Here is a 27,483-nt window from a genome sequence, read left to right as displayed (position 1 = left end):
CTTGGGCAGGGAACACCTAGGTGTGCTTGCAATGCCGTTTGCCTACCACTTGCTCCACCGCTCGGAGCTTACTTAGGGGGGCTCTAGTGGTAGTGGAAGGGCCACTCATGGTTGGCTAACAGGTTAGAAATGCCAACCTGAGCATAGGCACAACTTTGCACCCACAGGCCTGCAATTGTAGGCTTGATACATGTTTGAAAGGCTATTCTAGTGGGTGGCACAATCAGTGCTGAATCCCATCATTAGCCAGAGCAATACTTGCACTGGGTATGTGGTGTACCTTTTTACAGAACACTCACAGGTACAACACCTAAACCAATCAAGTAAGGAAAACTTCCTAGCATGGGTAAGAAGGGCATGCGTGCTTTCACATTGCATTACGGTGGGAAAGTGCCCAGAGTCCTAGGGCCACAAAAATAAATCCGCAAAAAACGGGAGGAGAAAAGGCGAAAGGTTTTAGGGAAATCCCCTAAGAAGGGATATGTCCAACACCTCACCTCTCAAAGGTTTATCAACTATGCTCAAAAAACAAACCCACTGGTTGCAGGTGAAGTGGGCACGTCCCTCCACCCCATTGAAATAAAAACCAGTTGCTATCCTGATTGGCTGATACTTGCAATATGTCCAACTTGTCAAGGGTCATTGGGAGATATCCATGTTCACTGCATCTAGCTGTTGGGCAACAGGCTACCTGTGGGTTTGGAGAAATCAAAAGATGAGTCCCCTTACTGGGAGCCTCAAAAAATACAGTGAAAACCATGATCAGTACCCTAATAGTCGACAAAAGAACAGTCAACAAAAATTGACTTTAGGAAACAAAATACTGAGTTTTTCCTCTAAGCCGCTAACTGGTACTGTAGCTCTGTCTCATCCTCTCTCTCACTGTCATTCTCTCTGTCTCTAACACTCTCTCATACACACTTAAGCTTCGAAAAAACATAACTGGTACGTAATACACCTTTTTCTCTACTAAAAAAGACTTCTAACTAAATCTTCACCTTCATAGTAAATCCCAAATGACTCCAGGTCCTGAATTACCAGGTCCAAAGTATAAAGAAGAGCAATAGCCACTAGTAAAATATCCCCAAATAAGTGCACGACTTCACAAAACAAAAACAAAACATACATCGACACCACATAATTTGTTTTTTAAAAAGAACAAGCATGATAGTAAAAATGAAAAATGAAGTATCAAATGCACTTTAACAAAAGGTACACAGAATTTTTTTACTTTCAGCCATTTCAAAATGGAAGGCCATAGTTAACACAATGGGCAGTATTTTACACGTGTTTCTCAATTGGGCGCACTTAATTCGAACAACAATTACATTTCCAATATTTAAGAGTCCTCTATAATAAAACAAAATAATGAAATATTTATCTCCATTGATATCTTCTCTGAAGTATTATGGGGGGTATGCCTAAAAGTTGGTCCCGTAAGTTGATAGCAGCACATTTATTCAAGAGTACCACCCATCATTTTTTAAATGTTTGCTCAGTGAGACACAATTGGCAATCTATTATTTTGTGCAAATTTCTTACTCTCTCCTTTTCCATTAAAAGTAAAAATGTCTAACAAGACATGTATCTCAAGTGTTTGCTGAGAGCTAGGCTTTTAAACAACTGATGAATTATCTGATTTCATTACAACAATGTGTTACATTTTGATCACACCATCACGGAGGAAGCCTCCAGTCACAGGAAAGTTAGTCAAACACTGTTTCAACCTGCTGCAAGATTTTCAGTCCCACATTCTATCAACAAAGACAACACCCATAAATAACTTCTTCAGTGAGAAGATAAACAACATCAGTATTTACACCAAAAACACTAGACATCAGTCCTGCCCTTATGCCCCGAAAAGCCCACAATAGCAGCAAAACTAGTCAAACTCTATGTTGCTCTCCTGCCAGATCTCCAGTTCCACGTTAAACCAACAAGTGCACCATCAAAAATTACTAAGAAGATAAACAAGATCAGTACCTACATCAACACCAGACATCAAACCTGCTTCTAACGCCCTGACAAGCCATCCACAAAAGGCCAGTCTTAAACTTGCTATTGCACGCAAACCTCATCAACATCCTCAGCTGCTTCAATACCACCGCCCACTTACATGACATCCTACCCTCTCCCATTATACAACTCATCCACTGAGAGGCAATCAAATCCCTCTACAGCATTTTTAATGCCTCGCCCCAACAAAGACCCTTCCCACCTACCCAGGCAAACTCAATACAGGATAGCCATTGACACAGTTGACCTCCACGAAGTGATTCACTCGTTAGAAACACACACACTGGTTCTGAAATGATCCCCTAATTCACCTACCTGGGAACAGCAGGATTGCAGAAATTTGCCATCTCATGTGGAGTGACCCATGAGGCACCTTGCTGAATGATAAGAGCCTCAAGATACATCAGTACGGCAAATGGTGTATAACCTTGGATAGAATGCTCTATGTCTGTTGGCATTCATTTACTGAAGACCTGCCTCAAACTCACTCAAGTCTGGATGCCCAGTTTGGTGAGTCTTAGGTAGGTGCTATTCTAAAAAAGTGTGAGGCAGGTAGTTGGTCAATGACTGTCTTCAACTGCAGATTTTTTAGGAAGGATTACATATCATAGTCATACCAACGGACCCTGATGTTATCAATGGTGAGTACGCTGACAAATGGTTCCATTTAGACAATGAATATGATGGGGAAAAGGATGGAGCCATAGGCTAATGCAAAGGAGATGAATGTTATCTAGGATTTAAAAGTTCTGATCAGGACAACTTGATGGCATTGTTCAGCAACTACCCAAAGCTAACCTAGTCAAGGCAAATATCTTCTTCTTCAACCATAGCAATAAACAAACACAAATTCAACCCTGGGTCTCAGGAATGAACTTGGCAGATTCTTCACTAAGTGTTTCTGAAAACAAAAACACCTGGATTTTTCAAAGAACATACCAAAAAGAAAACCAACCCCAAAACCCACAGCCCTAAACCTCCTGCCTGAAGAAAGTTAAACCTTTCCTCCCAAAAAACAATGTTAGACAACTGGTCTAAGCCTGAGCCTTCTCACACAGGGACAGAGACATCACCCTACATGCTCTGCAGACTCTCTAACACCACTCTGTCACCTTGAAAGGCATCCTAGATGCTGTGGCATTTACCACTAAAGACCTAAAGAGGTTCAACCATATTACCATAACTGTCTACTCCCAAACCTACATTATCTTCAGGACCAATTGCATCACACACAAGGTCACAAGAACTGGTAACTTTGTCTACTAGGCAAAAAAATTAGGAACCTCGATTGAGCAAAGCCACACCAGAAGTCAGTAGATCGCCTAATTAGAGACACAAATCATTTAAAAAGTGAAAACCATAAGACAAGCAGGCCCATAAAGAAGAGAATTGCCTGAGCTCCCACCTAGAGTTGAAGGCGCACATCTTTATAGATCGCTACATCTCTCATTTCTTCAGAGAACACTACATGAGATAGCACTCATCACCAACAAATCTGCCATCTTACTGTAAATGATGCTGACTTGCACCTCAGAACTCCTGAACTTTTTAGCACTTTATTGCTCGGTAGCTATGTCTGTGCTAATACATATGTATACATGCATACATATGGTGTTTTCATCATCCTAAAACAACTGATACAGTGGATCATGATTTAAGTGACCTACAATATCAAATTCTAGCAGATGGTGCATGTCCTTCTAACATATTAGCAAGGGCAAATAATTAGATTTTTCTACTGGAAAAGGAGAAGAGTGCACTCTTATAAACCTTTCAATAGGATGTTCAGCCCATAATTAGATTAAACATTGCAAAATGCTGGGCTTGCAAACCGCAAACGATTTAAAGTCATTTTGAACTTTCAATCCCCTGCGGTGGATATTCAAGGGCAACATTTAGTAAGAAGATCAAAGAGTATGCAGTATAAAAAGAAGCATTCATTGGGAAATTCTGGTTTTTATATGAATTGTGTTACTTTTAGTTTTACTATTCACAGTTTAAATGCGGAGCTCCAGGTATGTCAATGCAGAGTCTTTAATAGACTACTGCTTAGTACCACTTTTCTTGTTCCTGATAAAGTGTCACACATGCAGAATGTAAATATTACACCAATATCACACTAATACACACTACAAATGCAGAAATGTCACAACATGATATTGAAAACGTTTCAGCTATGCCCTTGCAGCTATCTGAGGCACATACTCACCTGAGGCCCTTGGGTAGCTGGTGCATGAACGGAGGTGCAAGCTGCTTACAAGAACCTCGGGACATGAAATCACAAGAACCAGTATTGTCATAAGGATTTGGGGCCCTGGGCAAGATGTATGTTTGGGCCCCTTGTTGGTAACAATTTTGTATTTCTCACCCACTTTTGGACTACTTGTAGCCTGCATAATGCCAAATAAACTTTCAGAAACAGGTTTCCCAAACTGTTGAAATATGTATTTTCGAAGATGTGAAAAATCCCTAACATGGGACTGGGCAAAAAGAGAATAGAGGTAGGCAGGGAGCAGAGAGGTTCTTATATAGAAATAGATAAGGGTAAGCTAGAGAGACAAAGATTACCTCCCCAGGGGGGCCCTTGGAATGTGGGGGCCACCCACTCTGCCCATGCCTTAAAAGAACCAAAGAAGTCAGGTCAAGATAATGTAGAAAACTATTAAAAATCCAAGTTTTTACTGCCTTTCTTTAGTAAAGAAAGCTTAGAGCAAAATTTGAACTATAGGGTTTTTACCGGTTTGTATATATTGGCCTCAAAATGATCTGCTGCTCCATTTTCTTTCACTTTTGACTTCATCCTAGATAATACCTTATGAATGTTTTGTATTCAGTGAATGTTATTCTTGTATAATTCAAGATAGTTTCCATAATCAATGTGAGATTAAACAAATGAATTGGACTCTATTCTTCTGTGTGAAAAGACTAAAAAAGAGAAAATGCGTGGCCTGACTTCTTTGGTTCTTCACATGGATAGGTATTTTTGATAGTGCTGGGGACTTCTAGCAACTGTTTGTTGTACTCAATAAATGACTGGTTAATAATGATACTAATAACAACACTGAATGCTGACTAGGGAACCCAGTCTTCCCAGTTGAGATATGTACCTCGGCGCAGGGAATGTCTGATTGAGCTTACCATACCATGTCAGAGTTTTGTAAAGCGTGCCTTCCCTCTTAACCCTGAGGCTAAGCAGGGTAATATTAAGTGGGCGTAAGAATCAGTGTTAATCAGAAGGATAACGCCATGCTTTCAATGATTTGCAGGATGTGAAAGGATTATTAGAACATTGGAATGTGGAGCACTCCATTGTAGACAATGAAGTGCTCCATGCTTCTACGGGCCGGTAAAGGCCCGCAGAGCAACATTCCAATGTTTTACAAAATCCTCTCGAAGAGCTTCGAGAAGCCTTTGTTTAATTTGTTAGAACATTCTGCCCTCTAGTGGCAGAATGTTCTAATAGCCTTATAGCCCTTCGTAGCAGGGCTATACCGCTATTAAAGTCCCGCTGCTTTTGTTAAAGTCCCTCGCCTTCGGCTCGGGCCTTTAACGCTGCAGCGGGCCTTTAATAGCCGGTATAGCCCGCTACGGCGGGCTATAAGGCTATATTAGAACATTGGAATGTTGGAAGCTCCATTGAAAACAAGAGTGCTCTGGGCTTATAATGGCTGGTATAAGCCCGGAGCTCCAACATTCCAATGCTTCTTTGTGGCTGTGAACAAAGGCTTCAGGCAGCCTGAGGAAATTTCAATCCCCTCACGCTCCCTGAAGCCTTTGTTTAATTTGTTAGAACATTCTGCCCTCTAGTGGCAGAATGTTCTAATAGCCTTATAGCCCTTCGTAGCAGGGCTATACCGGCTTTTAAAGTCCCTCTGCTTTGTTAAAGTCCCTCGCCTTCGGCTCGGGCCTTTAACGCTGCAGCGGGCCTTTAATAGCCGATATAGCCAGCTACGGCGGGCTATAAGGCTATATTAATCAGAGAATAGTTCTCAGGCAGAGTTTTCCAATGCTTGGCAAGCAAAACAGATGAATGCACCACCACACCCCTATGTTTGAGAGTCAGATTCAAGGGACTTCCAGAGTGATCTAAGCACTAAAGTGGGTACATAGTGACAAAAGTCTTGATTGCTGTTACTTGGATTCCGAGAGGTGGTTGGTCCAAAGCTACAGCCACAGACGTTTAAAAATGACATTATGAGGGACAGGCAGCCAATGAATGCATGTCCAAAAAAGAGAAATGAGAGTGAAACATGGAAGGCTGAAGAAGAGAAAGACAGATGCATTTTGAGTTCACTGAAGCTGGACTGACGGATGAAGTGAAAGACCTAGATAAAGTGAGTTACAGTAATCCAGGTGAGAAAGAATAATTGCCTAGATGATGTGTTGACAGGCTGTAAAAGCAAGAAAGGGGATAATGTTATGTAAAAAAAGAGAGAAACAGGCCAAGGATGCCTTAATTATATGGGTTGGAAAATACACAGGCCTTGTTGTAGGAGGATGTATTGAGCAGGGTCTGGTGGCTAATGCGTCCACTGCAGGGGCCTGTGTTAGACCTCATGATCACAGGTTCAAATTCCGTCGGGTCCACTCATCCTTTCATCCATCTAAGGTTCATAAAATCAGTACCATTGAGTTGGGAAACAATAAACATCTGCTATTCAGCGCCAAGATGCCTACGGGTGAACGTGCGCTTTACAAATGGAATGTTATGTTATCACACACGGCATAATAGCGCCACTGTGTCAAGAGTGATGTATAAATGTACAGCATAGCCAACAAGGGGAAGAGTTTGGCACAGACCTATAGTACTGCTGATGTTGTTTTGGGTGGTGGTGCAAAAGAATAGCCCTACAGTATTTGCACATATAGCCATGGTATTTTGGTGATAATTGTTGCCATATGGTTATATTGTGGACCTCCTTCCCATGATGGTGCCCACCTCTGACATAATGATGTAATCTTAGCATTTTGTGAACGCTCTTGGCATGATGGCATGCTTTTCAGACATGTTGGTGAGCCTGTCATAATGGAGTAATCTTTTGGATAACTGGATATTAATGATATGATGGTGCCCCCTTTATATACTGCTAGCCCTCCAATGATGGTGCTAATTCTTGGAATGTTGTGACAATTGTTAGAAATAGTCCCAAACCATTTGCCTGAACTACCAGTTCCCTGTTGTAGGAAAGTGGATTATTATTTGGGGAGGGCAGTTGCCCACTTCAAAGAATAAAAACACTTTATTAAAATGATCTCAGCACCCTTGTAGTTATAGTCATAAACGTTAATTAGATAAATAGAGTAAATTTTAGTTAAAGGAACGACACCAAAACAACAAAAATCGAATAAGGAGAATCAGAGATAGGAAATTTCTTAGGTTTAGGTGAAAATGGAACCAAAAAGCACTAAACAATAATGTTAGTCTATGATTAAGGTAAACCAGGTCCGAGGTGAAATTTCAGGCCGGCCGCACTGGAGCGTGGATCGTGTACACTAAGTGGGTTCTTCCCAGTCAAAGATTTCACTGTCTGACTTAAGGCCTAATTATGACTTCAGCGGTGTGAGAACGGGCCGCTACGCCATGTACTGATCTATTGATGCAGCCATCTATCCATGCCCTCATTCATCTACTACCCATGCACTCAGTCACTCACTCATCCATCTATTCTTCAAACCGTTAACTCAGTCTCACACTCACCCACTCACACATCCAGGCACAAACTTGCTGATCAATGACGAATCACTTTCTTTTCTAAGTTGCACTTTGTTTTGGAGAGACGTAATTATCTTACCATCTAGAAGACTAAAACTCTGATGGAACACACATCCAAGTTTAGAAGACGGAATTTGGCTGCTCTAGTCTGAGATGACAGAAATACAATGCAATTCGGAAAACTTTCTGCATTTTCAACAAGATTGATCAAAACGGTGATTCAAAACGGGTCTATTCACTGTACTAATGGCCATTGTCAGCAGGGAAATGCCATGCCCAATCAAGACATTCACAGAGACAGAGCAGGAAGAGCGCCCTTTCTTGTGAAACATGCCAATTAACTACTTCGATTGAGATCCCAATTCCCTGAGCTTACAGTTAGGATGGAAAGTGAGACCTTGTTAGAGAGGGAAAAGAGAATTCTGCCGACTGAAGGGTTACAGGAACACAAGGAGTAGGCATAAGACGAACAAAGGGTTTAGAGAATGCGTGTTTCCTGCTTGCCTGATAATAAGCTCTCCGTTTCGGCGTTCAGTGAATGGGCAGCCGCCCCTCGCTGAACTGTAACTACATTCTCCAGTCTAATGGCCAGCCATCTTGGCCTGCAGATCCAATTCTGCGGTTTCTCTCATCTTCTCCTTGAGAAAGATCAAGCTTTATTAGAAAGGAAGTGCGAAAATGCACGAGATGCTGGTAACATTCTTAAGCGAAAGGGGAAGTTTTAACGGTCTCCCTTGCAATTCTCATGCTAATGGTTTTAGCAATCGGAAAGTTTCTTCCCGATGGCTCCTCGCAATGGACAAAGCTGAAAACACAATTTAAAAGAAAATCTTCGTCACTGGGTGTTACGTGCCCAACAGTTGGCACTTCCATGAACTGAACGAACGGCACAGACTAGTGCCATTTACATGTTCACATCGTTCTCCCCTGCGTGGGATGACACTATAGATCTAGTAATACTGGAGTGATGTCACCATATTTCGTAGGTGCAGGCGCTAAGATTTCTGGAAAAATTATAGTCACCCAAACGTAATGCATGTCATAGGCGATAATGCACTGGAATTACAAGTGCCTTAGACTTTAATGGACTTCTATTACAAGTACCATAGGCTTTTAATACACTTGTATTACAAGTGTCTCAGTCTTTCATACACTTGCAATACAGCGGATGAGAAATTCGCTACCTTTGTCATGGAGTATCTCTTCCATTATACTCTAAATAAGTCCCATAATTTGCAGTAGCCCAGGGATAAAACAACATGAATGAAAGAGGATTGCATAGCGCACTGCTGGGGCATATAAGCAAGCCTCAGCGATAATTATCGCTGAATGCGCTTAGCGCGTTTTGTACTAACGCCAGTTAACGCAGGAAATTATTGCCAGGCTAGCACTGTATCAACAACGCTTAGCACTTTGGCGATAATATTTCCAGCAATAGCCGGCCATATGGGGCGACATCGCTGGAAAATCAGCAATAATCCAGCAGAATTAGAGATGAGCTTGCTGATAGGGCCCTGAGGCCTCAACCCTAGAATCCACCTCCAATAGTACACTTAGGGGGCCGATTCTGATCTCTGTCGGAAGGGTACCGAATCGGGTTCGGCTGTAGCGGATCCGATTACTATGCTTCTTTTCCGACCGATCCATACACGGGTCCGGACGTCGAAGTACAATGCGAAGATGCGCAAATTCTCCGACCGACTCGTTCCCGGCTCAGACCCGATCCGTCCGACTCGGTCGCACGCAAACCGACGTGCGCAATGGAGACGATTCTCGACCAAACGAGTCTGATGCTCAAATCGGACAGCTCGACCGAGTCGGATCGTCCGGCTCGCAAAAGCTCCCAGAGTCGGACTTCGGGGGTCTGCGTCGGACCCCCCGACACCCACAGCCGTACGACTCGCACACAGGGGGAGATCCAGGGGGAGACCCATGGGTCTCCCCCACACAGGCATGTATGGTGCGGATGGCACCGACGCGTACCCACTGTAGGGGGCGCACTTGTTCGAGACGTACCCATTCAGTCAATGGCACAGCATTTACGCGTCATATAACTGGCTCCCATTGACTTCTATGGGAGTCCAACCGAACTGAGTCCGACAGCATACGTGTGCATCATACTCGATGGGTTGGACTGTAGGGGTCCGGCTCGGTCGGAAAACACTCCAGATCCGACTCGGTCGGAGTGCTTTCCGACCCGGATCGGAATCGGCACCATAGTGTAGTCAAGAAAATACTAGACGTTAGGATCCAGCGTTAAGGGGCATTAGCGCAACTATTATCGGCGCTTCGCGGCTCTGGGGCATCCCTATAAATATCGCGATGCTGTGTCAGCGATGTTTTACATGGATTCTATATGAGGAACGCCTACTTTGTATCTAATTAGCGATGCAAGTCAAGGCGTTTGGAAAACGGCAGCTAACATGCGCTAATGCATGTTAGCGCCGCCTTGATTGTGCGATATTAAAATCACCGCTTTTTCGGCGCTATGTGCCAAAAAAGTGGCGATATGTGTCTTGATGATATGCCCCTGCTGTGACCTCACACCTCTCTATGAGCTTGCTGCTTCTAAGTGATGCTGGCAGGCAGCTTGTTTTCTAAAATTTCAGTCCTTGAACAGCGAAGTCACGGCAGCATTTTCTGGAGATTTAAAATAGATTTTGCTTGGAGGACAAGCTTAGTGGCTCTACCCTAGTGCTCCAAAATTAACAATTGTACTGCATTATCCAAACTCTACTTCTGTGAAATGAAAAATAAATAATTAAGAAAACAAGCACTCGTTTTTACTTTACATAAATTAATCTATTCGAGGGATAGAGAAGGAGAGGCCTATTCACAAAGTAAAACGTGCAAGTGTGTAAATCTACATGGATAAGTTTACCCTTATACTTTTGATTAACTTTACTACTTTTGGCTATTCACCAGTTACGAGTATAAATTGGCCATTCACCATTTATGAGTATAAAATTACTTAAAAGTGTACACTTACATGTCTCCACTCCTGAAATGGGGTGAATCCAAATTTACAAGTGTAAGTTGCTTCAGCCAAAAAGGAGCAGTAATAAATCCAGCACCACACATGGCCAGCCACTGATACAGCAACCACATACAATAAAAAATAATAGAAACAGGGACTTAAAATAGATTCTGATAGGAAGTAATGTTAAATAAAATATCGTTTATATTGACTTAATAAAAATATATAAAATTAAATTGAATGTTAAAACAATTATATATTTCTATATATGGCTATATTTAAAAGTAAATGTTATTTAATAATAACATTTTAATAACGACAATGAATAGTTTCCAAAGAGCCTAGCATTTTTATTTTGCAAGACATTCCTTCCTTCAGGCCTCTATAAAATATGGGCCTGCAGACCTGAGCGCAGACATTAACCACTTCCTTAATAGCAATTCATTTTTTTTGCGACTGCCATATTTACCAAATAGTGTTTCTTGAAATGGGTATCTCTTTGTACATAAGAAATAGAAATTTCTAAATTTCGATTTCTTAAAATTTGCTATTTAGGAAATGCTGTTTCAAGGACTGGTATATTTGGCCCTAATGTCTTATTTTTGCACAGCAACTGGAAATGTTAAGAAGTGGCTGTTTTAGGGACACTTAAAAGTGATTTCGGAGATTCTGTGATTTTCAGAGTTCAGAATAGTTCTTAATGTATGATCCTATTACAGCTCTATCATGCCCTCTTTGGCCAGGTCGCTGACACTGCGCATGCACACTCTACAAAAGGTGACGTGTTCAGACCTCATAATCAGGGATAGTGATGTGTGCATTAAATTGTGTCACACAACAACACCTCCTCATCAACATCACACTTATTAATCACTGTGGCACCCTCACATTGCTCCCATGCTAGATCCTGTTGTGATATCAAAGATACATCTGTATGGTTGTGTCATGAAACTGAAACACAAATTCTCTACTAAATCTCTGTAATGGACTCTCAAACAACACCCACATTAAAAGTGAATGTCAGGTAAATGGGATTCCAAATAATCAGTGAGGGAAGCATTCAAAGGTCACAAAGTAAAGACTCTCTGCAGAATAGGTATTCCTCTGCCAGGGGGACCACTGAAAGGCTGGGGCCCTGGGCCACAGTCCACTTTGCACATGCCCCAAAAACCTCAATGTGCACAAGACCTGTGGCTTAAAGTATATATGGGACAACCAACAGCATAACCAAGTGCCATTCATATATGGGAAACATGTACGTGAAAGTCATGAAAGCAAACATAGCAGTAACAGCATTTGTCACACATTTAGAAAAAGTAGGTGTAAGGTACACACAAAATTGGACACATGTCAATAAAAATGTCTACAAAGATATGACAATTTAACACCCGCCATGTGTGGATAAACAAACATCTAACTGGCACACAGCAAGCACATATCCAACCTACATCATAGGAAAAAGTGCAAGCTAATTGATGTTGACATTGGCCAAGCCAAGCTGAACTATTTACCATATGAAATACCACCCAATGCAATGCCAGCCCCAATTGGAATTCATCCCACATATCCGTTCATTGAACATTTCCCATTGTCTTATGTGACTCCAGCACTGGTACCAAGGTCAGATCATACTAACCATTTCAAATGGATCATCAATCAGGGTGAAACAAACACAACTGTAGTCACACATCCCAAAGTATCCAATAACATCAAATAACTAGAAAAGTAATGGCAAGACTAATGTGTTCTAAAACAAGCAAAATGCTTTATGTCTCCGAATTGAACACATGGAGTAAACCATGGACACATTGTGTGGTCCACCACACTGCTGTGCCACTAAACCTGACTTCCATGACACTGCCAGGGGAACCTCCCCTGGAAAGGTCACCTAGTGGGCAGTCCCGGCACCTCAATAACATTCCTTGGGAGGGGAGGTGTCTGTATTGAGAGGGGTGGATTTGGTTTAGGGTTGGATTTGGTTTTTGGGAGCGGTGATCCTGACTTTGGGAGGGGTAGCTTTGGTTTTGGGATGGGTTTTGGTCTTCTTCTCAGGTGTACGCCTGGGTTTAGTGGTGGGGGGAATCAGTTTTCTCAGGGGTGTATTGGGATGTGGAAGAGATGGGTTGGGGTGTGGAGGAGGTACTTTTGGCTTTGGGAGGGAGGGGTCAGTTTTGGCATGGGTATGAGCAAGGGCAAATAACGGTCTTTCACAGGGAAAATGGGCAGGACGTTTGGGAGGGAGTAGGAGTTGGGAGGTAGCGGGAGTAGAAGTGTCAGATGTGGGTGTGTGGGTGTTGTTGGTGTCTGTATGTCTGATGTATCTTGTTTGTGTTTTGTAGGTGTCAATTGTGGGCATCTGTATCTTTTGCTGGTGTGTGATATGAACGTGCTGGGTATGCTAGGTATTGTGGATGGGAATGCAGGGAGTGGTTGATGGCTCTGTAGGTGTGGGTGTCAGTGTGGGTGTGGTGTCTGGGGAATGCTGGGGGCAGGGGATGGGTATGTAGGCATGAGTGTGGTGTCAGGGGAATACTGTGGGGTGAATGGGTTTGAGGTTGTGGTATCTGAGGGATTGCTGGGTGTTGGGGATGGGTCTGTTTGTACAGGTGCGGTGTCTGGGTATATGCTGGGGGTGGTAGTGACGAGGAGGGCGTGTGTCAGGTGAGTGGTTGTGTGCTTCTGTGTTTTGTGGTGTTTCAGTTTGTGTGTGCTGCTTGGGGCTGTTGAAGTGTGTGTGCGTTTGTGTGAGAGTGCTTGGGATAGGCATGGCAAAAGGGAATTTGGATAGAAAGAGGCAGGAGGTGGGGTGGATGTTTTAGATGGGTAGAAGGCTGCAGTGAGGGAGAAGGCAGAACCCGAAAAGATCACAGTAGGCCAGACATAGCAATGTGGATGCCTTCCAGGTAAGCCACAATATGTTGGAGATGGCTGCCTAGCCCTTGGATGGCATTCAGTAGTGCCTTCTGCCCTAGAGAAATATTACTCAAGAGGTTAACAGTCTCCTCAGGGTAGCAAGGGTTACAGGGGTAGGGGCTGAGGTTCCTGGAGCCAATGAGACTGCTCCCTTCTAAAGGGAGGGGGTCCAGCGAAATGGGTGGGGAGCAACAGGCAGGGGGGTGTGGCAGACAAGGACGGTGTTGTTACTGGTCCTGTATGTTCCACCACCACTAGGAAGTGTTCACTGGAGGTTGACTCTGAAGATGAAGACGTTGAGTCCGTGTCCTCCATGGCACTACTTCACCCTCTCAGCCACTGGCTCCATTGGTGTCTATCATTTCATGACCAGAGCCATTGTGGCCAGCTGCCTCCCCAAACATGTTGGCCCTGTCTCTTCCACTTGCCTGGGATGATGCTGAAATGACATTAAAAATAGGTTTATTGCATGCGCCAGAACACACCTTACCAACAACTTTGACCACGGAACAGTACTAAAGTGCACAGAAGACTCCAGCTACAAGGTCCACTATAGTGGCTTCAACATTAGCAGAAGCACATGCATGCATGCTACATAACCTGTAAACAGCTACTCACTGTGAAGTCGTAACCACAGATAGCTTCAATTGCATGAGTGAAGTTGCCCCAACTCCGTCTTCGTGTATCTAGTAGGATACTTAATCACTCTGTAAAGTTTGGCTCTTGCAGTATACTTCAGTGACCTGATGTCATCAAATAGGATGATAATGACAAATTCCAACGTACAGATTCCACATAAGGCCCTGCAATCAGCAAATGGTCATATACCTAATACCACGTCATGCAGTTTATTTTTATTTGCGTAAATTAATTAAAATCATTGCATTACAGTAAAATAGCAATTAAAAAGAGAGTCGAACCATAGCTCATAAAATTAAAACATTTGTGATAGAAAAGTATATATTATGTTCCATACAATGGCTGGGGGCTGGTTGTTGAAATTACATTGATTCGTTTCATTTTGACTATCCCCGGTGGATGTTACCCGGCTGACTCATCTGTTTCCCTGTTCTCCCTCCCATTCCATTGTCCTAGACCACCTCGTATTCAACATTAGTCCCAGTCTCTTGTAAAGTGCTTGTGCTTTGCCACTTTGGCCGGAATTCCCGTCAGCCCGGGTGGAGAAACCTGGTTGGCTCAGGGTTGCCCTTGTTTTCCTTCCTTTCAATGCTCCTCAAGCACCTCTGGTTCTTTTCTTGGGGCCTGATTCTCTTATATAGTGCTTGTGCTTTGTCACTATATATCAAATTGAGTCGAACTGTAATATGCGTAAAACCGTTGAGTCTCTCCATGCTTAATCCTTTTCTTCGAGGCAGAATCAGAAAGCTGTCGGGGAGCTGTATTTGAATTAATCCAAGATCAGCTTTTGAACTGTGTGTGGGCGAGATCAGAGACTAGTACGGGGCTGGAAAGTGTCCCTGATAGATTGTATAAATCATCCACAGCGCACCAGGATGTGGGGTTCCTTTTGTGCAAAACATATTGCTGAAGCCACCAGACAGGTGCTTGCTTTTTCGCTCAGCTATAAATCCCTAAGGAGGGAGATTGGCCTACACACACATTTGTGATGGAATCAGACACCAACCTATGAAGACACATAGCTTATGGAGCACTGACAGAATATCGAGTACCAGAATATCGAGTTACACAAATATTGGGACATAAATATCGTTGTCAAAAATATCGATCTCCTATCTTCATAATGGTAAGTACAAAAATATCGGAAAAAGAATATCGTTGTTAAAAATATAAGTAAGATAAGTTAAATACATTTAATTTAAAAAAAATTATTTATTTGTAAATTTTAACAATTATAAGTAATACATTTAATTTAAAAATAAATTAAACATACATATATAAAATGTAAAATATATTTAATTAAAAATAATTAATAAATACTTTTAATTAATTATAAAATGTTAGAAATATATTACAAATTATAAATAAATATATATCTACATACACCTGTTTCATAAACATTATTTAAAATAAAATGATATTATAAATTAAAATATTAAAATACTTAATATTTTTAAACCTACATTTTACACTACATTAATATTGCCACTCCAGCAAGTGCAACAGTAGGGAAAGTGTTGGACAGCGGAGGGGAATAATTTACTATTCCAACTCCAATGAGTGCAACAGTAGGGAAAGTGTTGGATAGCGGAGAGGAATAATACACTATTCCCACTCCAATGAGCTAACAGTAGGGAAAGTGTTGGATAGCGGAGGGGAAAACATTACTATTCCTACTCCTGTGAGTGCAACAGTAGGGAAAGTGTTGGATAGGGGAGGGTAAATATTTACAATTCCCACTCCAACAAGTTCAACAGTAGGGAAAGTGTTGGATAGCAGAGGGGATAAAATTAGTATGCCCACTCCTGTGAGTGTAACAGTAGGGAAAGTGTTGGATAGTGGAGGGGTAAAAATTACTACTCCAACTCCAGCGAGAGCAACAGTCGGGAAAGTGTTGGATAGTGGAGGGGTAAAAATTACTATTCCCACTCCAGTAAGTGCAACAGTAGGGAAAGTGTTGGATAGTGTAGGGGTATAAATTATTATTCCCACTCCTGTGAGTGCAACACTAAGGAAAGTGTTGGATAGCGGAGGGGTAAAAATTACTATTCCCAATCCAGCGAATGCAACAGTAGGGAAGGTGTTGGATAGCGGAAGGGAATAAATGAATATTAATGATCAAGTAATGAATAATTAATTTAAACTAAATTACGTTTCACCCTCTACCCCAATAAACACCAAAACACACACCTAAAAATATTCACACCATTTCCATAACAAATTTTACATTAATAAATTAATATCAATTAACAACAAATAATTAAATAATTTAACATGTTTTACTTCCCACCATTTACCACTATAAACCCCATAACTCACACATCAAATTAATTACACAATTGCCATATTTATATTTTAATTAATTAATTAACATTAATTAACAAATAATGAATTATAAATAAATTACCTCCCACCATATTCCCCTATAAATGCCACCACCAATTCCCTAAAACTTGACACAATTAACTAATTAATCAACAATTAATTAATAACAATTAACAAGCAAAATATAAATAATTATTAATACATTAATTCACACAATTAGCACTATAAAATAAAATAAAATATATATTATATTAAAAACAATAATACATGAATTAAAATTAAATTACTTCCCACCCTACTCCCCTACCAACTCCCAACCCGCTCCTAAAAAAATAACACAATTAACATAATTACGAAATAAAATAATAATTAACAACCAATAATACATTATTAATAAATTAATTCCCACAATTAACAATATAAAATAATAAATATTATTTAATAAAAAAATATTAATAATTTAATTATAGTTTAATTACTTTCCACCCTATTCCCCTATAAACCCACAACCCGCTCCTAAAAAATGACACAATTAACATATTTACCAATTAATTAATCAATAAAAATTAACAGCCAATTATTAATTAAATAATAATAAATTAATTCCCACAATTAACACTATAAAATCAATATTAATAATACTAATAAATAAAAATTAAGATTCAATTTATTATAATTAAGTTACTTCCCACCCTATTTCCCTATAAACCCACAACCCACTACGGAACAAAAGTGAAACATTTTATTAAAATAAAATGAATAACTTCTAAAAATTTAACACATGTTAAAAAACAAATGCAATACTTTGACTAAAAAATAGAGCACATACATTTTAAATACATAGTAAAATACATAACACTAACTAAAAAAACAATTTTTTTAACAACTATGGTACCGATTCCGATCCGTTAAAAAGATTCCCCGTACGAATCGTATCCGGATTTTTTTACGTACGAATCGTACAAGTCCCTTACAAACTGGCAAGTACGATCCGTATGCTAAAAAATCCATACGAATCGCATTGGGAAAATTCCCCGACACGTCCTCGGGTCGGAAAAAGTGTCCGACACGTCCCCGGACATTTTTACGTACGAATCGGGAAACTGAAGTCCGAGCGCGCAAGTACGATCCGTCCCGTCCGTCCGAATGCACAACCGTATGGAAAAAACACAGTCCGGAGCGAACTCCCATGGCAAGCATGGAGGCGTCCAAACATGTGCCCGCATACGCGCCGAACACCCCCCCAGCCCACCCCCCCAAGTACACGCCGTACCCCCAGCCCCCCCATGTATGCGCCGTACCCCCAGCCCCCGTAGTGTAGGTACGGAGCGTATCCCCACCCCTGTAGGTACGGAGCGTACCCCCACCCCCGTATGTATGGGGCGTACCACCACCCCCTGTATGTACGGTGCATACCCCCCGTATGTACAGGGCGTACCACCACCCCCCGTATGTATGGTGCGTACCCCCATATGTACGGTGCGTACCCCCCGTATGTACGGGGCGTACCACCACCCTCCCGTATGTACGGTGCGTAACCCCCGTATGTACGTTGCGTACCCCCTGTATGTACGAGGTGTACCACCACCACCCCGTATGTACGGGGCGAACCACCACCACCCCATATGTACGGTGCGTACCCCCGTATGTACGGTGCGTACCCCCTGTATGTACGGGGCGTACCACCACCCCCCCGTATGTACGGGGCGTGCCACCTTCCCCCCGTATGTACGGTGCGTACCCCCCGTATGTACGGTGCATACCCCCAGTGCTATGCTACGTACATACGTGGGGGTGGGGGTATGCACCGTACATACGGGGGGGGGTGGTACGCACCGTACATACAGGGGTGGGGGTACGCTCCATACCTACACTACGGGGGCTGGGGGTATGGCGCGTACATGGGGGGGGGCTGGGGGTACGGCGCATACATGGGGGGGCTGGGGGTACGGCACGGACATGGGGGGGATGTTGGGGTACGGTGCGGATGTGTAGGGATGGGGTTATGGTGCGTACTGGGCCCCCTTTTCATCGTGCAACGCGGCGTACTTAGCTTTTCCGGCACTTTTTGGGTCCCGTAAAAATGTTGCCGTGCAAAGTGCTGTGGGTACGAATCGTACTTGCTGATCCATGCGAATGTCGCGTACGCGGTGTCCCGGATCCGATTTGTATGTGTTTTTTTGCCGGTCTGTGTTGTTTACGATTCGTACGGAAATGGTGTTTCTGTACGAATCATACTTGCGGGTTTGTAGGGTGTTTTTTTCCCGGGTACGAGTCGGACGGAGAGAACGCTCCGTCCGACGGTTCATACCCGGTTTTTCCAGGATCGGAATCGGCACCTATATTTTTGCAAACAATATTAATGACTGATATTTTTGAAAACGATATTTCTTACCTTAAACTCGATATTCTTGACCACGATATTCTTGCAGTCGATATTTCTGTATCTAGATATTCTGCACTCGATATTAGTGCAAGTCGACATTTCCAACTCGATATTCTGACTCCTTAACATAGCTTATGTATGAAACAGTAGTGCAGATGATACTAGTTGCTATGTTTGCTATCTCATGTTACTGTAGATTCCCCACTTACCAAGGGGAAGTATTGCTCAGCGACTGCATGCAAAGTACTCTGTATGCAATGTCACATGTAAGAGGGCCACCATCACATGAGACACAGTAGTGAGGGAGCATCACTCCTGAAACAAAGAAGACAAGTGGCCTGTTTGGTACAATTGTCACCCAGAACATCAAATAACACAAGCTGATAAATCACTTTTCTCAGCCATGTGTCTGCTCAAGACAGTGAATTGGTAGTTGACTGTACTCTGCTGTGTTCCTGGTCATAAAGACAATAGGCAAAGCACATCATCATGCACCTACTTATAGACCTGCACAAACAATAACTCTTCTTCTGAGGCACACTTGGACCACTCCAATATTGATAGGGAAATACCTGCATGTAACGCATAAAGTTGGCAATGTAACATGTATGACTCTGGCCAGGACTCATCCCCTTTAGCTGCTTTTGGGCCCTCAACTGCCCATCAAGCTCCGGGTAGGCCACCACCAATATGTGGCCCATTAGAGTGGTCAGGGTCCAGCATGTACCCCGTCCACATTGTGATGACATCTGCAGCTGGACCTCCGTGATCTTCCGGGGTCCAGTGCCTCGGGTCCTCCCATCTTTTCCTTCAATGGAAGCTCCACCGGTAATAGACCCCCAGGTTCCAGACCTTCTGGGCCATGGATTTGCAAATGGCTTGGTTTTGATGGGCATTGACCTGTATGGATACAATAGATGAATAAGCAGATTATAAGTGCAAGTCTTTGAATATCTGTTTGCTTGAACTACATTTTGTATACACATAGTACAAGCATTAATCAATAGTTAACACACTACATGCACAATTCTCACACACTGAGCACTACAAAGATATGAATACACACTTTTGTAGTCATCTGCTTCCTATCCTCAACCCTGGTCATGACCTACACTGACTATGCCAGCCCACCAACTTTGTGCATCCTACATGTATTGTGCTGTGAGCTACTATTAAACACAACCTTCTGAAGGGTAAGCTATTTGTGCATGACTGTACAGACAGCTTTACAGCCAGGCCCATTGACTTTACGCATATGGTCCATACAGGCTGGGACCATAGTATAGACTACATCCTAAGACTTGGGTCACAATGAAAGGGCTGGCATGTTTGCAACTGAGAGCTTCCTATCTGGGGATGTGTGGACATGTGGACTACTTAATGGGATATCATAATTTTCTGATTGAGTTTGTATCAAATGTACTGTCATCACAGGACACACCTTTTGCCATATGTGGCACTGTTACAGGGATGACATAAAAATACCATTGTATTTCTTGTTTGATTGGTTGAATGTAACAAAGCTGGTGATTCACATATTAAAATTTCTTCAGAAATAACCAACTATCTGCACTGTTGATGTGTCACATGTGAAATAGGCCAGTACAGTGCAAGCATGTCTTGCGAAAAAGTGACAAAAGACCTGTGGAAGTAAGGGGCCTGCCATTAGCAAATGTCACACATTGCCAATGTGGGTCAATGGAAAGAAGTATCAGGTACGGACGTTACCTCAGTCACCATTCCAAATGCATGCAAGTGTAAAAGCAATCAGGGCTACTATTGGTTCAGTAAGCTCATTTTAGGAATATCCAAGGATCTGCAGGTCTACAGGGAGAATACTCTGTGCATCACTTGTATCGTCACAGTAACTCTGCCTCAGCCGGCGCCACGGCCCAGACTGGGCACAATTCATTGTCAGGCCTTGCTCTCTGCAGGTTGAGCATACGGATCCCACATGAACATTACATTTCCACCACTTCAATACATAAATATACATCTTGTGGCCATCCAATATGTGACCTCAAAGTTGTGTGGTACTCTGAAGGGGTATGTGAGGTATAGCTAGCTCCCAGACAACATTTTGGCGAGCCCTGTTCTGGGCTGAGTGATATGTGGTACTGTACACAAAGCTAACATCATCTGTTTCTTACAGTATACCTAAACAGCTCATGCTGTAAAGCCTATACATTTATTTGCACATTTACCATGATCTAATTAGCAAATATATCATAGGTACTATTAAATGTATACATGCATAGATATGTGCATGCAACACAAGTAGCATCTTGGGCTTATCACACATCACAATGCTGATGTTAGGTACACAAATTACAGTGCTACACAATCAACTACATGGTTGTCCTATGTAGGGACCACACAATCTTACATCAATAAACTGATGTCACTCTGGGACTCACAGGCACATTGTAGCTTGTGGGAATGGAAAGGATTGAGTTGAACAGAGTAAAATATGTATGTGAGATAGTTACCTGTTCCTTTGTTTAGCCATAGAACCGGCCATGCAGGGGAAGGACCTATTCAACCAGTTTCTCCCGAACCTCTGGAGAGAAGCCAAAGGGCCTCTCACCTGTTTGGCCTTGCTTGATTGCTGCCAGTGGTGGTGAACAGCAGCTAAAATAGAGTAGGTGTTGATAGCAGCAGTGTCAGTAGGCAAGTGAATAATTTTTCAAACCACCGAGTACATGTGCGCCACGTACGCGGTCATCAGCATAGGCAGACACAGCCATTGGGCAACTAACGTCACAATCACCAATGTTAGCCTATGGCTGTGTCCGCCATGGATGAAACTGCCCACTGCCCGGTCGACTTCTGGCTGCGGCTGAAGGCTCCAAATGTTCAATATGCAAGGTCAGGCAACAGCCATTTTAGCGGTTGAAAGTACAGTATATGTCACCACCACTACAAATGTGTTGTAACATATTTACATATGTACTACTCCATTGCCCTGTAATTTCCTTTACACAAACTTATGTGTAGTGCATTGCTGTGCATAAACGCTATATTACCGCGGTGCACTGTACACCGCCGGTGACAGTATTGTGTGAGAACAATTCAAAATTTACAATATTAAGGTGCTCATGATAAATTTTTGGATGTATAAGGTGCACATTTCTGTTACAGACACATGTGAAGACCACATTGGGAATTATAGGTGGATGTTGGACAGGAGACAATTATTGTGTAAATGATGTGTAATACTTGCTTAACCAGTTAAGTTGTGTCACATGACTTTTGGCTTACTCTTCATTTATGTTACTCTGGACACTGTGACCAATGTTAAAAATTGTTTTCACTCCACACATATTTGCCCTGGGAGAGGAAGGAGACAATAGCCTCCAGTGTACCAACCATTCCTAGACCTTCAGACCAAGGAAGAAATGGATATTATCAAGAAGTTTAATTTGACTAAGCAAACAATACAGGATTTATGTCATCAGTTGGAGCCTGATCTCCTTCCTAAAAACACTAATCCCACATGTATCCCACCTATTGTAACATTTCTGGCTATATTGCATTTTCTGGCCACAGGTTCCTTTCAATACACTTTGGCTATATCTGGTGGTATGTCACAACCAATGTTCAGTGGTGTACTACAAGACATGCTTTCAGCAATGATGAGACACATTGACAGATACATCCAGTTCCCCAGATGTGAGGATTTAGCCAATGTGAAGTTTGACTTCTATGGGTTTGGTCGCCTCCCACATGTGGTGGAAGCCATTGATGGCACTCATATTGTCTCAGTACCACTGCAAGCCAGGGAATCATTTTACCATAATCTGAAGCACTTCCATTCTCTCAATGTGCATGTTGTCTGCTTACCAGACTTGCACATCTCGAACATCTGTGCTCGGTTCCTATTATCAGCCCATGATTCCTTCTTACTGCGAAACTACTACCGGAGAGGACCTGGCTGGTTTTGTAAGTTTGTTCTGTCCTAACTTTGTGTGGGTGGTGTCATGTAGTATGATCAGATAGTGTGTAACTTACTATTGCACTTATGTCTGCCTTCTATCTAGGAGACTCAACGTATCCCAACCGTCCATGGTTGTTGGCACCGCTGAGGAATCCAACAACACCAGGAGAAGTCTGCTTTACTGAGGTCCATGGAAGAACACAGCGGTCAGTGGAGCGGGGTTTTTTACTGCTAAAGGCCAGATTCAGATGTCTGGACAAGACTGGGGGAGCCCTCCTCTACTGACCAGGTAGGTGTGTCAAATCACCATGGCCTGCTGTATGCTCCACAACATCACCCTGCAAATGGACATCCCTTATGTCGTAGGGATGGGGACCATCAAATGCCACCGGGTGAGGATACTGAAATGTCAAATGATAATAGTCGTGAAGTGGAAGGAGCTGACTTGTGTCAAGATCTCATCAACAGCTCCATCTTATGAGTGTAAGTATGTTGTGAAATGTCATGAATTTGACTGCTACAGCAACTCTTGTTGTGATGTGAGGGCTATGCTAAGGGAAACCATTAGGAAGTGAAAGCTCTGGAAAATCCAGTGAAAGGTGTTTGTGGAGGAAGGTTTTCACACATGGTCATTTTGTTACTGTTGCTTGGTTGAGCTTTGATATTTTGTCACAGACTGTGTTTTCCAGAAGTTGACTATGTGACTTATATTATATGCATGTGTTCATAGCTAATCTCTTTGCTTTGGTCTATTTTATATACCTTCACCAATATCATCTTCATTTGGACATTTCAGAGTTGTGATATTAGGGGAGAGGAGTTGGCCCAACGGCTAGGGCGCTCGACCTCGGAGCTGGGGAACTGGGTTCGAGTCTCGGTAATGTCGCTGAACATCCTGTGATTCTGGGCAAATCACTTAATCTCCCCTTGCCTAACAAAGAATGAATGTGTGTCCTAATGTAACGTAACTGGTGCTATGTAAAGCGCTTTGATACCTGATTGGATTCGGGTCAAGTTTGCAATATATAAAACTCTGCAAAAAAGAAAAAAAAATCAGGGGTTATATGATGCTCTTTGGAAGTACGAAGCAGACATGAGTCATTCCTGAGAATGTCTGTCACAGACTTTGGGTGCACAAATCCTGTACCAGGACAACTTTCACAGCGTTAGGATGGAAGTTATGAGGAATCCATTGGACTTATTCCTTGTCATGTTGTGGTCCTAATGCAATATGTGTGCCATCGTGCGCTCCAACAAAATGTTGCTGTGTGGCAAAATCATGCTAGTCTCCCTTCAGATTGGCTAAATCCTCATTGTATGTAAAGTCTATGTTACTGTTGATGTGTCTCCTCATTGTAGGCCAAAGTGTTTGGGATACATTACTGACATCTGTTTGTGGCATTCCACCAGACGTGGATACACTTTATTGGAATGATCGTGTGATCAGAAAATGTTGTACTGCCAAGGGTCTGTTTATTGGTGTTAGTGATGTTGGATTCCATTTTGTGGGGTAGACCAATATGGCTGCAGCTGATGACATAGACCAATGTTATTTTTCCTACTTATTATTAGACAGTTCTCTGATGTATCCCCACCTGAAAATGTGATAACTGACACAAACTATTTTAGTCAGGTAAGAATTGCTATGTTTCTGACATAATGCCACCCTATTGTTGGGGCAATGGAATAAAGATGTTATGAGACAATACACCTCTATGTATGTGTTGGTGTAACATGTAACATAGCAAAAAATGACATTTTAGTAAATGGTGTTTGAAACTTCAGCAGTACTGTAAAAAAGTACACAATATATTTACTTCACTTTTGCTCAAAGCATTATGATCAGACGGTATTTTTGAATTAATATTTACATGGAATGCCCTTGCAATTGTTAATGGTATAGTATCCTTATATCTCTATGCCATGCTACACATAATGTAACATCAGTGATTTTATGTATGATGTTTATGGCCACATAATATATAATGTCAATTGTGTCATGGATGCTGTCATTTGCAGAATCATGTATGATGTCATGCATGAGGTGTTGGGCAGCACTTTGGGGAATTTCGATGATTTTTAGGTTTTGGATTGTAGTAATAGAGTTCTTTCTGATGAATTATTTTTTCTGGGATTTTGTTTTCAGTGCTGTTGAAAGTTTACTCATCTTATTAACCATATTATAGCTAGTCGCTAAGGCTCCCAAACCTCAAAATGCTAATCAGATTCGTTCATCTACGCAATAAGCATAGATGTTTCAGAGTAATTCATAGCAAGAGTCGGGGTCTCAACTTTGTTTCTGAATACCAAGATTTACTTAGCAGGTGTGTGCTTCGCTGCATTTGAATAATTCTGGTGACTTTCTTAAAATAATCTCAGTTCATAACTAAGTGGTTCATTACGTTGGCAGAACGATCGCCACCACCGAGCCGGCGGTGGCGATCGTTCCGCCATCGTAGGAGATTTACCCACCGCCAAATTAAGATGGTGGTGGGTACCGCAGTGGACGAAAAGTCAGTCCAATGCTTTTCCGCTGGTGGCAATCATTACGATTGCCTGCCGGGCGGAGTTGGGCCACTAATATGGTGGCGGTGCCTAGCAGGCACCATCCGCCATATTAGTATGTGGGTGTTGTAGGTGTCTTTCCATGGTGGCGATGCCGCCATTGAAAGGCTGATGGTGATTGGCTTTGGGGGCCTGATGCGGGCCCCCTCTGTGGAGGGTGGTGGGGTGGTGCACTGGGCGGTGCCTGCCACGTTGTGCATGGAAATGCACAACATGGCCATTTGACATTGCGGCGGGTGTTGCAGCCAGCAGCACCCGCCGCAATGTTATATTGCCAGATGCGACCGCCACGGTGGCAGTCGCATCATTATCAGGATTGCGGGACCGCCGCATGGTAGGCAGGCGGTCTCGTTACCGCTAGGATGGTGGGCGGAATGAAGTCCGCCCGCCTTCCTAATGACCCCCTAAGTTCCCTCACTTCACTTAGATTATCTATTTGAATAGTCAAAATAATCCATGTCATTTGTCATGCAATCCATTTTAGGACCAATATTCACACTTAATAAGTGCACCCTATTCTGTTTGAATATTTAAACAAATAATGTTGAAATGTGATGAATACATTACAATGTCACTTTACTTTTAATGTTATTAAGTCGTTGTTTACTAACATCTAGGTGCCTCACATCCTTATAGGGAGCTATGAGGTAATTCCCAATCTTGAACAAATTAATAAATTTCTTTATGGTATGCATACACATATTGGTATAAAATACTAATATGTCAGACAATGCAATATTTCTACTTTTACTTTTTTGATTTTTCTTCCCATATTCCCTCTGCCAGTTGGGTCCATTCCACACATAGATGACCTTACCTCTAAGCGTGTTTTAGTACTTAAATCACCTTCTTGTTTGCCTCCTATGGGGTTCTATTTACTCCCATTGGTATAATCAATACTAATCTTTCTTTATGTTATTCTTTATAGCATCAACTACATTTGCTTTATAGAGACATTTTTAGGCTAATACACAGTCCCCTTGGGGGGGTTCTGAATACTCCATAAGTTCATCACATTCTCTCATCATATCCTAATGATCTAGAAACCTCTTCAACTCCAGAACCCTATAGGGGGAAATTTCTCTTCCAAATCATCTTATGTTATTTTGATAATCAGTGGGGCTGTGGGCCTCATATCTGTTTTTGTAGATTTTCTCTCTGTGCACATCCTGTGGAATCAGAAACATGTTTTTTTATCACCTAGAGTGCCTTTCAAGCTGAAATGGAACTCAACATATTGTGAGAAAAGCTTCTCTGCTATATCTGGCCTGGCCCCTGTTCTACTCTATATTGGTTCTAGAGTATCCTGGACTCCTCAGGTGCACTTACTCTTCATTCTCCAATTAATAATCCATCCTACCTGTCATCAGTTACCATGTATATAGAAAGAAAGAGGGAGAGCCCATATAACCCTCCAGAGCCTGGGCTATCATGATACACACCAAAAGAAAGCGACTCTAGTGGGATCAATCTATCTAAATTTTACATCTACAATAACACCTCAATTCCTATTGGAACAAAATTTGAGAGACTCAAACTCAAGCAATCTTCTGAACTAACTCTAAAAAACTTCAGGTGCAAAAGAAAATATGCCAAACCTCGAAAACATGAACACCTGTATGTGTATTACATGCTCTTAAATTTTGTTCTCTGAAGCGGTCTTACACAACCTTATATTGTCCTAAGGAGGCCACAAACTATTAGGGTGAAAAACGTTGACCATATATATTTTGAGAAGACTGCGGCAAAGATCTTAAAAGGACAATTCACTTATAGACCATTGTTTCAAACCCAACCAGATGCCCTGCACACAAGTTAATTCAACAGTCTCAGGTTGAGTGAACTATCTCCAGAAGATTCATACTGGGAAATCATGTAATGACCGTCCCTTGATGCAGTTATGTATGATATGCAAATGGTGTCCAAGCTTTCATAAATGACTTTGAGATTTATTTGTGATAGCTAAAAATAAGCTTGTCTAGGTGTATCTGTTCTACCCTTACTAGATATTT

General features: G+C 42.1%; 1 protein-coding gene across 4 annotated transcripts in view; it reads right to left on the bottom strand.

Annotated features, from left to right (window-relative positions):
* Nucleotides 1–27,483, bottom strand: part of LOC146831401 (opsin-5-like) — a 1,129,512-nt gene that overhangs the window by 733,766 nt on the left and 368,263 nt on the right. For all 4 annotated transcript variants that reach the window (XM_085605702.1, XM_085605701.1, XM_085605703.1 and 1 more), the window contains exon 2: nt 10,719–10,819. The gene's annotated coding sequence lies outside the window, so the exon portion shown is untranslated. The remainder of the gene's footprint in view (nt 1–10,718; nt 10,820–27,483) is intronic.

The sequence above is a fragment of the Triturus cristatus genome, chromosome 5_1 (genome assembly GCF_964204655.1).
Source record: "Triturus cristatus chromosome 5_1, aTriCri1.1, whole genome shotgun sequence".
NCBI lineage: Eukaryota > Metazoa > Chordata > Amphibia > Caudata > Salamandridae > Triturus > Triturus cristatus.
The sequence above is the reverse complement of the archived record's forward strand: the minus strand, read 5'-3'. Positions and strand labels throughout refer to the sequence as shown.